Source organism: Polistes fuscatus, unplaced genomic scaffold (assembly GCF_010416935.1).
Source record: "Polistes fuscatus isolate 324 unplaced genomic scaffold, CU_Pfus_HIC Scaffold16, whole genome shotgun sequence".
NCBI lineage: Eukaryota > Metazoa > Arthropoda > Insecta > Hymenoptera > Vespidae > Polistes > Polistes fuscatus.
The window spans coordinates 3,956,216-3,973,004 of NW_025113064.1; the positions used below are offsets into that span (position 1 = coordinate 3,956,216).

General features: G+C 30.1%; 3 non-coding genes across 3 annotated transcripts; 2 read left to right on the top strand and 1 right to left on the bottom strand.

Moving 5' to 3' along the window:
• Window positions 1–5,131: 5,131 nt before the first annotated feature.
• On the bottom strand, window positions 5,132–5,206 carry Trnas-gga. Its single transcript has one exon. It is a non-coding gene; the product is annotated as a tRNA-Ser (tRNA).
• Window positions 5,207–5,644: 438 nt separating this feature from the next.
• Window positions 5,645–5,719, top strand: Trnas-gga. The gene has a single exon. It is a non-coding gene; the product is annotated as a tRNA-Ser (tRNA).
• A 441-nt stretch (window positions 5,720–6,160) lies between these two features.
• Trnas-gga lies at window positions 6,161–6,235 on the top strand. The gene has a single exon. It is a non-coding gene; the product is annotated as a tRNA-Ser (tRNA).
• The last annotated feature ends 10,554 nt before the right edge of the window (window positions 6,236–16,789 follow it).

Genomic DNA, 16,789 nt, shown 5'->3' on the forward strand with positions numbered 1-16,789 from the left:
GTTGAGAGTAAAAATAATAATTAATTTTGTGTCTCGCCATAAAATTAATTAGAATAATTAATTGATATAAATTCTTTGCCTCACAAAAATTTATTTGTATATCAAATTGAATACGTATTCTCTTTAAGACGAATTTAAAATTTAAATATTTTTCCTATTAAATTATGTATTTATAAAATTTTAAATTACTGACTTTTTGTCTCGTAAAAATTATTAGTTTATCAAATTAATACATATTTGAAAAAAAGAATTTTATATCCACGCATAAAATTAATTCAAGATATATATGAAAGGATATTCTAAAAACGTGGAATTTATTTTTTGTCTATACATAATTTTAATTCATTTTTATTATGTTATAAGAAAACAGTAATCCATTCTGATTCATCTTCGAAGTCTTAAGAATTCTACGAAAAAAATTGAACAATTACCAAGTGGTGCGTTAGCGTAAGTAGTAACGTCTTCGCTTCTCGCGCTGGTATTAACGTTCGATTCTTCGTGGGGGAATTATTTTTTTTATAAGTTTTTCTATCCTTAGGTTATATAAATTGTTTTTACATTTCCTAATTTCTAATTATATAAGAAAAAAATTAAAATTATTACAAAAAAATTAAAAGCAATAAATTTTTTTACATCTTGCACAAATAAAGGAAGATTTATTACTTAAATTACAAATTCATCCTGTAAATATCATCCTAAAAATGTCTCGTTTCGGCACGTTAAAATTAATTTTTGTTATTTATTGGATATTATTTAATTTATTTAGTAACTTTATTACTCGCGTAATAATGTTGATTTCTTAATAAATTTTATATCGTTAGTGCAAAATTTGAAAAAAATCTGAGGTGAGACTCACTGATCGTCTCCTTGTTAAGGATAGAAAAACTTATAAAAAAAATAATTCCCCCACGAAGAATCGAACGTTAAATACCCAGCGCGAGAAGCGAAGACGTTACTACTTACGGTAACGCACCACTTGGTAATTGTTCAATTTTTTTCGTACAATTCTTAAGACTTCGAAGATGAATCAGATTGCATTACTGTTTTCTTATAACATAATAAAAATGAATTAAAATTATGTATAGACAAAAAATAAATTCCACGTTTTTAGAATATCCTTTCATATATATCTTGAATTAATTTTATGTGTGGTTATAAAATTCTTCTTTTTCAAATATGTATTTAATTTGATAAACTAATAAATTTTTACGAGACAAAAAGTCAGTAATTTAAAATTTTATAAAATACATAATTTAATAGGAAAAATATTTAAATTTTAAATTTCGTCTTAAAGAGATTACGTATTCAATTTGATATACAAATAAATTTTTGTGAGGCAAAGAATTTATATCAATTAATTATTCTAATTAATTTTATGGCGAGACACAAAATTAATTCATTATTTTTACTCTAAACTATATAAATAATAATAGTTTCTGTTAAAATGAATTATTTTTTTTTTTACTCAAGGTTCATTATTTTTGACAATAAATAAAGAAACGGCGTGCCATAAGCATCAAGATTCGATTTAAAAATGCCGCGCTTATACGCCGATATATATAGATATAAAAAACGCTCGACACACGATGGCCAAGACGTAAAATTCTGTCTACCGAATGAAAAAATAGAAAGAGAGAAACATCGGTTTTCTTTCTCACTCGCACTCGTATACAAAACGCTCGACGCACGATGGCCAAGACGTAAAATTCTCGCTACCGAAAGAAAAAATACAAAAAGAGAAATATCAGAACGCTCAACAATCGATGGCCAAGGACAATAATACTCGTTATCGCATGATAAATAAAAAGAGAGAAGTATTGGTTTGTTCTTTCACTCGCACTTTCATTCAAGACCGAGAGTCCCGAAGATTGCCGAAGATCCTTCGTTTGTGTATTAGTGCACACGGACGCTCGCACGCATACTAGCTCGCTCGCGTGTAAAACGCGACGGAGGGATAAGCTTGCTTTCTCCCACTCTTAAAATTTTGTTCCCATCTTCAATCCAATTTTATTCGCTTATTTTTGAAAATACGAAGATAACACATAGAACATTTTTTTAGTATTTTTCAATTCTCTACAACTTTTGTTTGAAACTTTTTTCGATTAAATTTCTAGATTCTAAGATAAGGCCATTTTTTACCCTTTTTTACCCTTTTTCTCAAAACCTCGGGATCAAATTTAAATAAAATTAGCACCATTCGATTCAGCGTCGTCAACTTACCCTTAGGACAAAGATGCACGCGTTTGCCTAAGAATCTGGAAGTTAGGCTCGCGTTGACTGGCCTACAACTAAATCGTACTGAATCGGGGGATGCCCTTTTGTTTCTTTTTTTTTTCTTTTTTTTCTTATTTTCTTTTCTTAATTTTCAACTTTTAGATAATCCCAGTGCACGCGCACACCCTCCCGCCATTTCTTTTTGTTTCTATTTTTTTTTTATTTTTCCCATTTCTAAATTCAATCCGTGTTTTTTCAGTTAATTGTAATTCGAACGACGATGATGATGACGATGATGATTATTATTATTATTTAATTGAACAAAAAAAAGTAATAAAAACACAAAATAGATGAGCAAAATATACAATTTATCGTAAATTATAGAAAATATGTTAACTTGTTTATAAGCTGGCGTTTGTAATCTACGCGGCGACTCTAATCGCTTATTTATTTTTGTTTACTGTTTTCTTTGTTTTTCCTCATTGACGAGAAACAATCTTTTCTACCGGGATATGAAGGAAATACATCGACTTATTTATAATCAATTCTATTACATTGTAAGAAATCGTTGACATTTAAATTTTGCGTTTTTTTTTTTTTATTTTTACAAATACAATTATCATCTGCGGCATTACTTTTATTTCAAAAAAATACTTTGCGCATACCAAGGTGGGTTGATGAAAAGTATTGTGCCTCGTCAAAAATGAAAAACAACTTGTATTTTTTTTTCTTTTCTTTTTTTTTTTCCATACGTAAGGCTAATTTTTTTTATCAAACAAAAAATTGTTTCGATTTTCGGCTCGATACTTTTCAATCCACCCATGTATAAACACACACGCTCCTTCTATCTCGTTCTTCAATTATATAAATTTAAATATATATATATATATATAAATTAATTGCATAAAAAACATATTAATATTAAATGCACAAAATTAATGTACACATTATATGCATAAAAAATATATTAATTTTTATATATATATATATATTAATTGCATAAAAAACATATGTATAATTGCAAGGGTCTCTTTCTTCCTCTCTGAAACATTTCTCTCGTTAAATCCGTTTATGTTCTACACTTTATTACTCGCCGTCCTTTGCCCCCCTTCCTCCACTATCCCCCTCCTAACCTCCCTTCTTCCTCCTACCTCTCTGCCACTCTCTGCCACTACTACTATTACCACTACTACTACTATTATTATTATTACTAGTAGTAGTAGTAGTAGTACTACTAGCACAATCAATCCTCTCTCAAAAGAGTATGCTTTCATTAGCGAGCGCATTCATTAATTCGATCATCCCACTTTGTTATCGTTTTATCGAGTAGCCCGTTTTAAAATAAATTTCGTGAAGTCTCTCTCTCTCTCTAACTCATCTTTTTCTCTTGTTTTATTATTTTGTTATTTTTAGTTTTATTTATTTCTTTTTTTTTTTTATTTGTTCAATATCTCACGATGAAATATTTTCATAGTTATTTATTAGACGTTAGACGCATTTTATCGTTAAAAGAAAATTAATTTTTTGTGACTATTGTCGGTATTGTGTTCCTCGTTTTTTATCGATGTATATTTTGATATATGTATTTATTACTAAATATAATATATATATATACGTGCGCGCGCGCGTTTGTGTAGCGTTAAATGCGGTGCAACATACTTTCTTATCTTTCAAGTGGAGAAAAGAGAAGGGGGGATGTTAAGAGCGGGAAAGGGGGAGGGATTCGTCCTCCTCCCATCGATCGATAAGAGAAAACTTAAGGTCGATTGCTGGCTTCCTCCTATCTCGCTCGCTCTCTTTCTATCTGTGGCTTTAACACATACATACATATACACACACATTATAAACATACAGCATAACCATAGACATATATTTTAACATACACGTATGTAAGGGTTCCACGTATTCTATCTTTCGTTTTAAATTCTTGCATACATTCATGTATAATCAAAGGCATTCGAGAGATTGCGTACGTTGCAAGGAAAGAGTGAGAAAGAGAGAGAGAGAGAGAGAGTGAGAGAAGGAGACAATAAAGTTTAAATTGTAGCGGTGATGGAAATCCCGTTCCTAAAAAAAAAAAGGAGAAAGAAAAGTAAAAGAGAAAAAAAAAGGAAAAAAGATAAAAGAAAAGGATTGTAATAAAAATTAATAAATAAAAAAGAAACATTTTACGAGCGTACGTCAAATTGAATTCTTTTTTCGTCACTGTGAATTACAATCAAGAATCTTTTATCTTTGCGTCATTAAGAATGTTATTGAATCTACGGTAAATAATGTTACGAGAAAATATAGATAGAGATAGAGAGAGAGAGAGTGAGTGAGAGAGGGGGGCGGTTGGGAGGGAGGGGGGAAGGAGTGAAATGTGAAAAGAAGAAAAATAAAATAACAGTGAAATGAAACGAAAGGAAGCGCGAGGTACTCGTCTTGCACAGTAAGGGGGGTGGAGAGAAGAAGGAGTAGGTGGTTAAGTTAGATAGGAGAGTAGAAGTTTCGTCTCTTTTTCTCGCATCTCTCGTGCGGCCTTAAATAAATAAAGAATTCATCGGCCTCGAATTGATTCCCTGTTTTTTCTTTCTTTTTTTTTTCTTCTTCTTTTTCTATTTCTTTTTCTTTTTCCTTTTCTCTTTCTCGTTTTAATCGACCTTTGCTTTTATTTCTTCTAGTATCTCCTTGAGTAAAAAAGATCGTATCAATTAAATTTTATCTATTTTGTTTTTAGTTTACATTTCGTATTTATGACGTATATGACGAGAATAATTAAGTTAATATTTTTTATATCAAATAATAATACGTAATATAATTATTGTTTTATTACGAGGAAAACATTATATAATTATTTATATATTTATTTATATATATTTACATATTATTATATATATATATATGTAGGATTCGTGAAAAAATTGGGCCGTTGGACTGACTGGACCGGGACTCGAACCCGGGTCTTCCGCTTTCCGGGCGACTGCTCTTAACCATTGAGCTATCCAGGGCCCACCGTCCAATCTCTTCACGAATGCCTACAAATTGGGGGCTCAGCCGGGATGGAGGTTTGCTTCGTGTCACACTTCTACGGCCGGGCAATAATTAAGGAAAAATAATTAAAGTTGAACATCTATCATAGAGAGGTTAGGCCGACGTAAGACGTATAGTGGCGACGTGAACGGTTGGCTGGGGAACTAGGCAGGACGGCCTTTAAGCGCCCAGCAATGCGTTCGGGACGTGAACGGGTTGGCTGGGGAACTAGGCAGGACGGCCTTTAAGCGCCCAGCAATGCGTTCAAGACAACGAAGAAGGATAGATGGTTCAAGGAAGAAGATCTAATGACGAACATTCGGGGTCGAATGTAAAAGTTGCAGGGGGGTAGAATGTGGGATGCGAGCACCTCCAAGCCAAACACTTAAATAGGCGTTCGTGGGGAGATTGGACGGTGGGCCCTGGATAGCTCAATGGTTAAGAGCAGTCGCCCGGAAAGCGGAAGACCCGGGTTCGAGTCCCGGTCCAGTCAGTCCAACGGCCCAATTTTTTCACGAATCCTATAAATTGGGGGCTCAGCCGGGATGGAGGTTTGCTTCGTGTCACACTTCTACGGCCGGGCAATAATTAAAGAAAAATAATTAAAGTTGAACATCTATCATAGAGAGGTTAGGCCGACGTAAGACGTATAGTGGCGACGTGAACGGTTGGCTGGGGAACTAGGCAGGACGGCCTTTAAGCGCCCAGCAATGCGTTCGGGACGTGAACGGGTTGGCTGGGGAACTAGGCAGGACGGCCTTTAAGCGCCCAGCAATGCGTTCAAGACAACGAAGAAGGATAGATGGTTCAAGGAAGAAGATCTAATGACGAACATTCGGGGTCGAATGTAAAAGTTGCAGGGGGGTAGAATGTGGGATGCGAGCACCTCCAAGCCAAACACTTAAATAGGCGTTCGTGGGGAGATTGGACGGTGGGCCCTGGATAGCTCAATGGTTAAGAGCAGTCGCCCGGAAAGCGGAAGACCCGGGTTCGAGTCCCGGTCCAGTCAGTCCAACGGCCCAATTTTTTCACGAATCCTACATATATATATATATATTATTATATATCATTATTATATATATATTTATATTATTATATATTATTATTATATATATATTAATATTATATAGTATTATTTATATACATATATATATTCTATTATAAAATGTTTTTGTGTGTTTCTTTTTTTTTTTAATTTATTTCAAGATAATATAAATATTATTATGATATTCTTTATTATAATATATACTTACGTAGAAATATAAAACATATTATAATTAAAAAAAACAAACTATATAATAATAGGAGATATAAATCCTAACATTAATAATTTTTATTTATTCCTATATTTAAAGAAGATTTATTAACTTACGCGTTTTATTTTGTTGCCCTCCCTGTTTCTCTCTCTCTTATTTGTCGTTAATAAAATTACATTTATTTGTACGGATTCCGGTTTTTTTTTTATTTGTCTTTTCTTCTTCTTCTTCTTCTTCTTCTTCTTCGCTATATTTTATTTTTGCTCATTCTCTCTCTTATATAAGATTACTGGAACGAAAATAAAGCAATTCTTCTTTCGTTATATAGGAAATTTTAATACTAGCCCGTAAACGTTGATATCCTCGTCGTTCGTTTGGAAACGACCTCGGCAATTCCACTTAGAAACCTTCTCCCCTCCGAGCCCCACCTCCCGTCCCTACTACAGCCACCATTATTGTTCGTTTTTTTTCTAACATTATAAGTTCAAATTTTATATAATTTCCGATAATAATTAATTCAAATTGGAACGTATGTGTTAAACATTCCGCTAATACACATTAACATTAGTTTTCAACGATATCTTCTACGATCAATAAGCCCAAGCTTTTCTCTTTCTCTCTCTTACTCTCTCTCTTACTCTCATTTTTATTATCCTATTATATAATCTTCAGCGAGCGGATGAATGTAATGTCGTTCAGTGGGGGAATAAAAAGAGAACCTTTTCGTATTTATTTTTAATCAAACCCCTTCTTTATCATTATGTGACCGATTTATCGATTACTATCATTGTGCTTCTTCCTTTCTTTTTTCTTTTTTTTATTTTTTGTTTCTTTTCATATTTTAATTTTACACCTACATCAACCGCCACTACCACCAACACCACTACCACCCTTCTTTCTCTCTCATTCGTATTATTATATGCTTTTTGTATAAAGCAAACGTAGGTTTGTTTCTTAAATTTATTTTTTTGCATTTTTGCATTTTTACATTTTTGCAAAATAACAATAACACCAGACTAATAAGTAAAACTTATGTAATTCGTACCAGCCACGGGTTTAAATCCGCATTAAGTATTTATAAATGAGGAGTAGGTGGATGGAGGGGATGGAAATGGAAGAGAAGGAAGGAGAAAAAGAAGAAGAGGGGTAAGTGGGAGGATGCTGAAAGGGGGGAGGCTACAGTATAGACGACTATATATACGTGAGTCACGTTTTATTATTCGTTACGTTCCTTCGTGTTATTATGATACAGGAATAATAAATATATAAGCTTCACCGATAGCAAAAGAAAAAACTAATGTAAGATATTTAGTTGCAAGAAATTCCGATACGAAACTAGATCTCTCTCTCTCTCTCTCTTTCTCTTTCTCTTGTAAGTCGAATAAAATTAATTAAAATTTTCTTAGCGCGTGCTTATTGGTAGTTCGCCAAAATACATAACTTACGCCACGCCAACGGAATTTTGTGAAATTACGCGAAATACTCGTTTTCTTATTCGATTTTTTTTCTTTTTTTTTTTTTTTTTTTTTTCTTTTTTTTTCTTTCTTTTTTCCGTATAACTATTTCCCTTACCGGCTACTCCCCACCTTTGCTTCCATTTGACTTCATCTTTATTAAAACTTTTCACATTTTCTTCCATCTTTTTTTATCGCATATAATAATTATAATAATAATAATAATAATAATAATAATAAAAATAATAATAATAATTTTTTTTTATACTTAGTATCATTATTTTCATTATTTTCGTTATCGTAAAAATGTTAAATGTATTTTAAGTTTAAATATCTCCTACGTTGTGCATCGTGAATTTTAAGTAAAAATTTTAATACACAGGTCCATGCCCACGCGTACAAGAATATATAAATATACACATTAATATGTATATTCAAACATTCAAATATACATATACATATATATATATATATGCACACATATATTTACCTATAAAAATAACCATAGACACATACAAACATACATAAATAATTGTTTTCATATTTAAAAATAACCACAAAAATATATGCACATTCGTACATAACAATTATTCTCGTGTAAAAATAATTACAAACACATATATATATATACGTGTATGCACATATTATACATATAGAATGACAGTACTTTTTACCTAGCAGTGTTTCAGGTAGGTTGTTGGAGAATGTAACGTGTTTGTATATAGCAAAGTGAAAAGTAATTGGTAGTAAATTTTCTCAGATCAGTTGTATATACCTCTCTCTCTCTCTCTCTATCTCTCTCTCTCTCTTTCACACGCATTTCATTGATTCACGTATTAGAGAGAGGAAAGAGTAAGCAGGGGAAATATTTATATTTATATATATATTCACGAGAGTTGCGCGTAGATTGGCGAATGCACGAGTATAATTGATATTTTTAGACATGACTCAAAATCGAGAGAGTCGAAAGGAGTAACGAGCCGTACTTGCGCCTCTGTATTATTCTCGTTGCAACGAATGCAAGTATATATATTATATGTATATATAAGAGAGTACGTTTTCCATTGTGACACGGAACATTAGTTATGTAAGCTACTAAAGAGAATGTCGTGCCAACCTGATACTCTCGTATTAACCTGAGTGTGCATCCTCGTCGTTTCCGTACAATATCGGTGTGCACGTTTTACTAGGTTTCGTTTGGTGTATGTGAATGTATCCCTATATAGTACTATTCATTAAAATTTATAGAATCTATTCGAGAGTTGACTATTTTCTGAGTAAATAAAATTGAAATTTTTCAATAATGTTTGTCTTGTTTTTTTTTTTTTTCTAATATCTACGGAAAAAAATTTAATCTTATTTTTGTTGAATAATATATTTAATTTTTATTTCTTTTCTAGGTTTTTTTTTCTAGGTTGTTGATAAAATATTATTTTAGATTTTTATTAATGTCTCTTTTTTTCTTTTTTTTTTTCCTGTATTATCTTGCACAGAACGGTTGAATTCAATTAAAATCTCGACGATGTTTGTTTTTTTTTTAAATATTTTACAAAAATAAATACATTTTTCTTTTTGTCTTTTCTTGAATAACTTATTTTATAAAGTTAATTTAGATTGAATTTTAAGAGAGGAATTATTTATATTTAATTAAAATTTTATTATTATCTTGTGTACAAAGGTCTTAGTTTTGATCGTTATTAAGTAGCTTATTTATTAAAGTTTATTGAATAAAACTACGTAATCACTTTCGAAAATGAATTTGAAATTTCGACTATGTTCGTTTTTAAAACGCAAAGATAAGATTGTAGATAACGCTATATTTGTATACATTATTCTATTCTATAAAATATTATTTAAAGTAGTTATTAACATGTAATTTAATAATCTAGTACAGAAAGGTTATATTAAATCTTTGTTTTAGTAGCTTACATTAATTAGAGTTTACGTTATAAATTTACGTAACTTTTGCGAGAAAATATAATAGAAATTTTCTACGATTATAAATTAATAAATATATAAAATAAAGAAAAAAGCATGCACAATTTAAAAAAAAATCTTAGCTTCGATCGTTGTGTGAGTAGCTCATTTTATTCATTAGAGTTTACAACTAAACTACGTAGCCTTTTGGCCAGAGAATAAAATAGAAATTTTGAAAATGTTGACGATCGGTTGTGTGAGTAGCTCATATTTTATTCATTAGAGTGTACAAAACTAAACTCACGTAGCCTTTGCCAGAGAATAAAATAGAAATTTCGAAAATGTTGATTTTAAAATATACAGTCATACAAAAAAACAAACGCATTTTGCAAAACATTTTGTTTATTTTTCGATGTTATGATTAAGGAATTTATTCGAAATAATATATAATTAATATCTTATTAATTATCAAAATTATAATTTAGTCATGCACATTTCGATATCATCGGGGAAAAAATTAATCTTATGGTTAGATCTGTGTATGACTAATCTAAATACTATTCATAAGGTTTGAGTCATTAAGCTTGTTATACGTGCGTCATTTGTTTCCGAGAATAAAACAAACCTTTTGATTTTATGATTTATAAGAAAAATTAATCTTATGTTAGATCTGTGTATGACTAATCTAAATACTATTCATAGGTTTTAGTCATTAAGCTTGTTATACGTTCGTCATTTTGTTCCGAGAATAAAACAAACCTTTGATTTTATGATTTATAAGGAAAAAAAAGAAATTACATAATTTTTTAAATATTCCTTTAAGTATCATTAACGTATTATTATATAAATATTTAATTTTCAGATCTTTAAATTGAACAAAAATTTAATTTTCAATTTAGTTTTTATTACATTTTGCAACCAAACTCATAAATAAAATAAAATTTTAAACAAAATTTGATTAAACTACTTGCAAATAAAAAAAAAAGCATGCACACCGACACCGTACAGTTCTAATACGCACACAACGTTATTTTTTTAATCATGTATTTTAATAAATCATTTTAGTTTATTCATAATAATAAAGAGAAATAAGAGAGAGAGAGAGAGAGAGGAGAAATTTTTATAAATTTTATTGGACGCAGAGTGATATAAAGTCGACCATTTTTATCAAAAGATATACCAGTAAAATGAGGATTAAAAAATTCTTGCTAAAGTCAATTTATTTCTCGCTTGTAATACGTGTTATGTGTGTTTAGGTATGTATGTGTGTGTGTGTATAAAATATGTTTACATCTCGTATGGTTTCTCTCGTATCGATTTTCATCCTATATAGAACGTTTATACTACGGTTATGTATATGAAGCACACACGCATATACGTATATATATATATATATATATATATATATAGTATATCATATATCATACCATATGCGTATACACTACCGGCTAAAAGTTGAATCGCTGGGTAAATTCAAGGAAACAGGATATTATAAAAATAATAAAATTCAATGTATTTAAAATATAACCGACATAAATTTATTTAAAGACATTACATTTTGTATTTTCTTTTTTTTCTTTTAATTACTATTTCAACAAAAGAAAACAACTGTTTTAATTTTTAATTATAGATTCGACAAATTCTGAGAATCTTTTGTAATTATTATAGTTTTTTTTAATTGTTTCTAATTTAATATATTTCTATTTATTTGTCTAGAAGTTGGACAAAAATTTCCCGAGTAGGAATATTTATTTTCCGAGTATTATATGAAATGGAATTTACATGAATTGAATATTGTTTAATGTTTTTTAATTAAATTCTAGACCATTAGAAAATTTTTATCAAAGCATCGGAAAATTGTTTTAAACTTTAAACATATATGTATATGTTATACATATAATAGGATAGTAGTATACACCGTTTCAAAATCTAACTTTAAAGAATGAGTATGAATTATTGTTAAATAAAACGTTTTTAATACAAAATCGAGATCGTATTCGGCTTTACAATTATATTTATTTTCTCTTTTTTCTTTTTTTTTTTATTCAAACGTACGAAAAAACTGGCCTTGAAATTGAGCTCGCATATTTTGAAACATCTTGTAAATATAAATACACATATTGGTCTTTTTTTTTCTCTTTTTCTCTTTTCTTTTTTTTTTTCGTTTTATTTTTTTATTACGGGTCTTGTCTCGTTCGTGGAAACTGCGGCCAAGCGAGAAAATGCCGGAAATGTATACAGAAACAATTTCTACCTCGATGTTGGTGACCTCGAGAGAGGGGAGAGGGTTGAGAGTAGTAGTACTACTGTGCTTCGGTCACAAGGGGTTGGGAATAATAGTAAGAGAAAGAGAGAGAGAGAATGATAGTAGGTTGATAAAGTCGATAGAGAGATCCGATAATTAACTGTTGGGAATTGGACAAATAGAAAAGCATTATATTATTATTATTATTATAGGAAGAGAACAACAATAACACAACGACAACGAGAAATAATTGCAGAGAAATTTTCATATAATAATTATTCGATTAATTGTTTGTTTTTTTATTTCGATACAATCCGAATATTTTTATTTCGTTTCGTAAATCAGTTGCTCTTAGTCGCATTCAAAGATTCACATTTCATTTAATGTGCTGTTATAATAAATAAAGAACAAATAAATGTTATAAATGATTGGAAACTTTTCGAGTGTCGAGTTTATTGATTTTTCGAGGGAATGTGTGTATTTAGTTTCTTTTGTTTATGATTGATAATATAGTTACATTAATCAAAGTAATTCAAGTTATATGTGAATGGTGATTTGTTAATATAATTATTATTTTTTTTCTTTTGTAATAATTTTAATATGGTAATTAAACAACACGATGAATTAAATAGTTTTATTTCTACAATGTGTATTATTGTTTATTATGATGATTATATAATAGTTATAGTTATATATAAATGCACGTTAAAATTAAAACTAGATTTTAATCGTGTCGTTATTATCGTAATATTGAAGATGTTTAGAATAGTGTGATAATTATGTTAATTTATTTTATATAGCTTTTTAATAGGTTTATATTTTGAGATAGAAATACGTTATACATTAATATCGAGATAATTCGTATTAAAAAGTAACAAACAGCGATAAGATAAAAATATAAATTTTTCGACTACGGGCGAGCAAATATCCGACTCGATATTTAATTTTGTTTTTCTCTATATATTTGTCATTTTAATTAGTAGATATTTTTTCGTAAATTTGAACCTACAAAAAATGAGATCAAAATAAATGTTTCCTTTTTTTTTTTTTTAACGCACGCGTATAATTAATTTCTATCAAAAATAAAAATATTACTATTATTAATAAGTAAACTAAGTGTATTCCTCCTAATTTCTGGTGGAGGTCACCGATGACCTCCAACAAGATAAATATATATATGTAAAGTAGAATAATAAAGTATGATTTAATCGTTTTATAATATTTTAGCACCAGTATACGTCTATCGTATACATATAAATTCATTCCTTTATAATAAAAACATATAAATAATACGTACATATAAATATACATATATAAATAATACATATATATATATATATATATATATGTATAATGAACATTAGCATTCGACTATTAAATAAAAATACGTGTAAAAATCAATTAACGATAAAATAAATAGAGAAAATGAAGAAATAATATAATTTTAAGCGTTAATTGATCGTTAATATTGTCATTGTGTCGAGTGAATTTATATTTATCGAAATGCATCATACATTTTCTCAATTTGTAAAATAAAATGTAAATTTAGAAAAAAGGAAGACATTTTTAATGCCTTCCCCTCTAACTGTCAGTCGTTCATTTTTTTAGTGTCAGCTTATTTAATGTAGTCTGTCCCTTGTGGGTGCGAAGGTGCCACGTTACATTCACACACAAACACATTATTTCCATCTATGTGCATTACAAAGAAAGAAAGAAATAAAGAGGAAGATAGAAATAGGGGTAGGGCGGGGAAGTTAGACGAGAAGAGGAAGAGAAGGGTGGTGGTTGGTAGTGGTGTACGCCCTTTTTGTCTCGTTCAACCCATCTCTTTCAACCTTCCTTTTCTACCCTTGTTTTGAACCCTGCACCACCTACAATATCTAGTAGCTTTCCCCACTACCATCCCCCTTTTTCCTCCTCTTCTCTTCCCTACTAGGACAACCATCCCTTTTACCCTTTCTTTCTCTTACTTCGTTGCTTCTTTCCTGTTGCTCAAGCGAAAAACGAATACGTTTTGATAAGCCGACTATTTTCTTTATATTTTTTTTATTTTCTTTTCCTTCGTACGAAGGAGGATAGTAGTCGTCGTCGTTTTACGTCAGAGGTCGTTCCTAAATCAGAATGAAAAAAAAAAGGGAGGGAAGGAAGGAAGGTAGAAAAGAAAGAAAGTTGTTCTAACGCTCTGATAAAATAGAGATACAAAAGAAAATGAAGTGAGACGAAAAATAAGAAAGGAAGAAAGGAAGAAAGGAATGAAGAAAACTCGTCGGATTATTATCATTCGTTAAATGCCATAGAGATTAAGAGATGTGTTTGTAAGAAAGAGAGAGAGAGAGAGAGAGAGGAATGATGAAATTCAAAAGGTTCTCTTCTTATTTTATTTTGCTTATGATTCGTCATGACAATACTCAACGGTTTAACGCGGTAAGATTATTAATTATTAAAACTGTACGTAGTTCGAATAAAACAAAAACAAAAGAGTAATCTTAACATTATGCTTGCGTTTATAATTTTTCGTTGGTCTCGATGACGTCATATGACTCGATAACCAAAGGTCGTATGTTTAATGTATTGTTTAATTAGTACGTTTTCAAGTTCGTGTGTTTAATTGTTCGAATGATTCACTCGGGAGAGACGTTTCAAATCGTAGTTTTGTTTTCATCGAGAATCGAGAATGGTCGAAAAAAAAAAATTATCGTTAACATCGAGTTTCTCGATGTTATTTATTTATGTCTCTTTATTTTTATTTTTTTCTTTTCTTTTCTTTTCTTTTCTTTTCTTTTTCATACATAAATGATGTGCCATGAAAATGTTAATCCCTCGTTCGAGAAAATATTGAATTAAATAATAAGCCTTCGAGGAAAGAAAAAAAAGGGGAAAGGAAAAAAAAGAAATATGAGATACAAGAAAAATATCGAGAAGGAAGGAAGTGTCGTCGAACGAAACACGGATTGAAAACGAATTAATCGAAAAAAGTATGTGTATGCGAAAAATGGGATAGCGCCAGAGAAAGAAACAAAAAACTGGTGTGTGTACTTATGTACGCACGTAAGAAGTTACACTTCTTTGCCGTACCAAAACGAATATAACCTCAATAACCTCAAAAATTACTTCAAAAAAAAAACTTCAAAGAAAAAAAATAACTTAAAGAAAAAAATAATTATTATTATATATATAAGAAAGAATAAAAAAAAGAAAAAGAAAATATCAAAATATAGATATCAGCCCACACTAAATATAAGAAAGATATATCTAATTACTTCACGCGTCAACAGCCATTTGGCCAGTCAACGCGGGCCAAACCCGGCACTTTTTTAGTATATGCTTCAAAATTTGATGTAAGGGTAAGTTGACGACGCTGAATCGAATGGTGCTAATTATAATAAAATCAGCAACCGGCATCTTGGGGAAAAAGGGTAAAAAAGGGTAAAATATAGCCTTATCTTAGAATCTAGGCATTTAATCGAAAAAAGTTTTAAACAAAAGTTGTAGAGAATAAAAATATACATAAAAAATGTTCTATAAGTTATCTTCGTATTTTCAAAAATAAGCGAATAAAATTGGATTGAAGAAGGGAAAAAAATTGTAAGAGTGGGAGAAAGCAAGCTTATCCCTCCGTCGCGTTTTACACGCGAGCGAGCTAGTATGCGTGCGAGCGTCCGTGTGCACTAATACACAAACGAAGGATCTTCGGCAATCTTCGGGACTCTCGGTCTTGAATGAAAGTGCGAGTGAGAGAACAAACCAATATTTCTCTCTTTTTATTTATCATGCGATAACGAGTATTATTGTCCTTGGCCATCGATTGTTGAGCGTTCTGATATTTCTCTCTTTCTATTTTTTCACTCGGTAGCCAGAATTTTACGTCTTGGCCATCGAGCGTCGAGCGTTTTGTATATCTATATATATCGGCGTAAAAGCGCGGCATTTTTAAATCGAATCTTGATGCTTATGGAACGCCGTTTCTTTATTTATTGTCAAAAATAATGAACCTTGAGTAAAAAAAAAATAATTCACTTTAACAGAAACTATTATTGTTTAGTTGAGAGGAAAAATAATGAATTAATTTTGTGTCTCGCCATAAAATTAATTAGAATAATTTATTGATATAAATTTTTTGCCTCACAAAAATTTATTTGTTTATCAAATTGAATACGTATTCTCTTTAAGACGAAAATTAAAATTTAAATATTTTTCCTATTAAATTATGTATTTTATAAAATTTTACATTACTGACTTTTTGTCTCGTAAAAATTTATTAGTGTATCAAATTAAATACATATTTGAAAAAGAAGAATTTTATATCCACACATAAAATTAATTCAAGATATATATGAAAGGATATTCTAAAAACGTGGAATTTATTTTTTGTCTATACATAATTTTAATTCATTTTTATTATGTTATAAGAAAACAGTAATGCATTCCGATTCATCTTCGAAGTCTTAAGAATTGTACCAAAAATATTGAGCAATTATCAATTGGTGCGTTAGCGTAAGTAGTAACGTCTTCGCTTCTCGCGCTGGTTTATTAACGTTCGATTCTTCGTGGGGGAATTATTTTCCCCCGATTCAGCGTCGTCTATTTACCCTTATATCAAGTTTCCACCTTCTTTCCTGAGATAGGCAGGAAACGGCCCTTGTTGACTGGACTATTATTTGGCAATTATTGAATAGCAATATATATTGTAA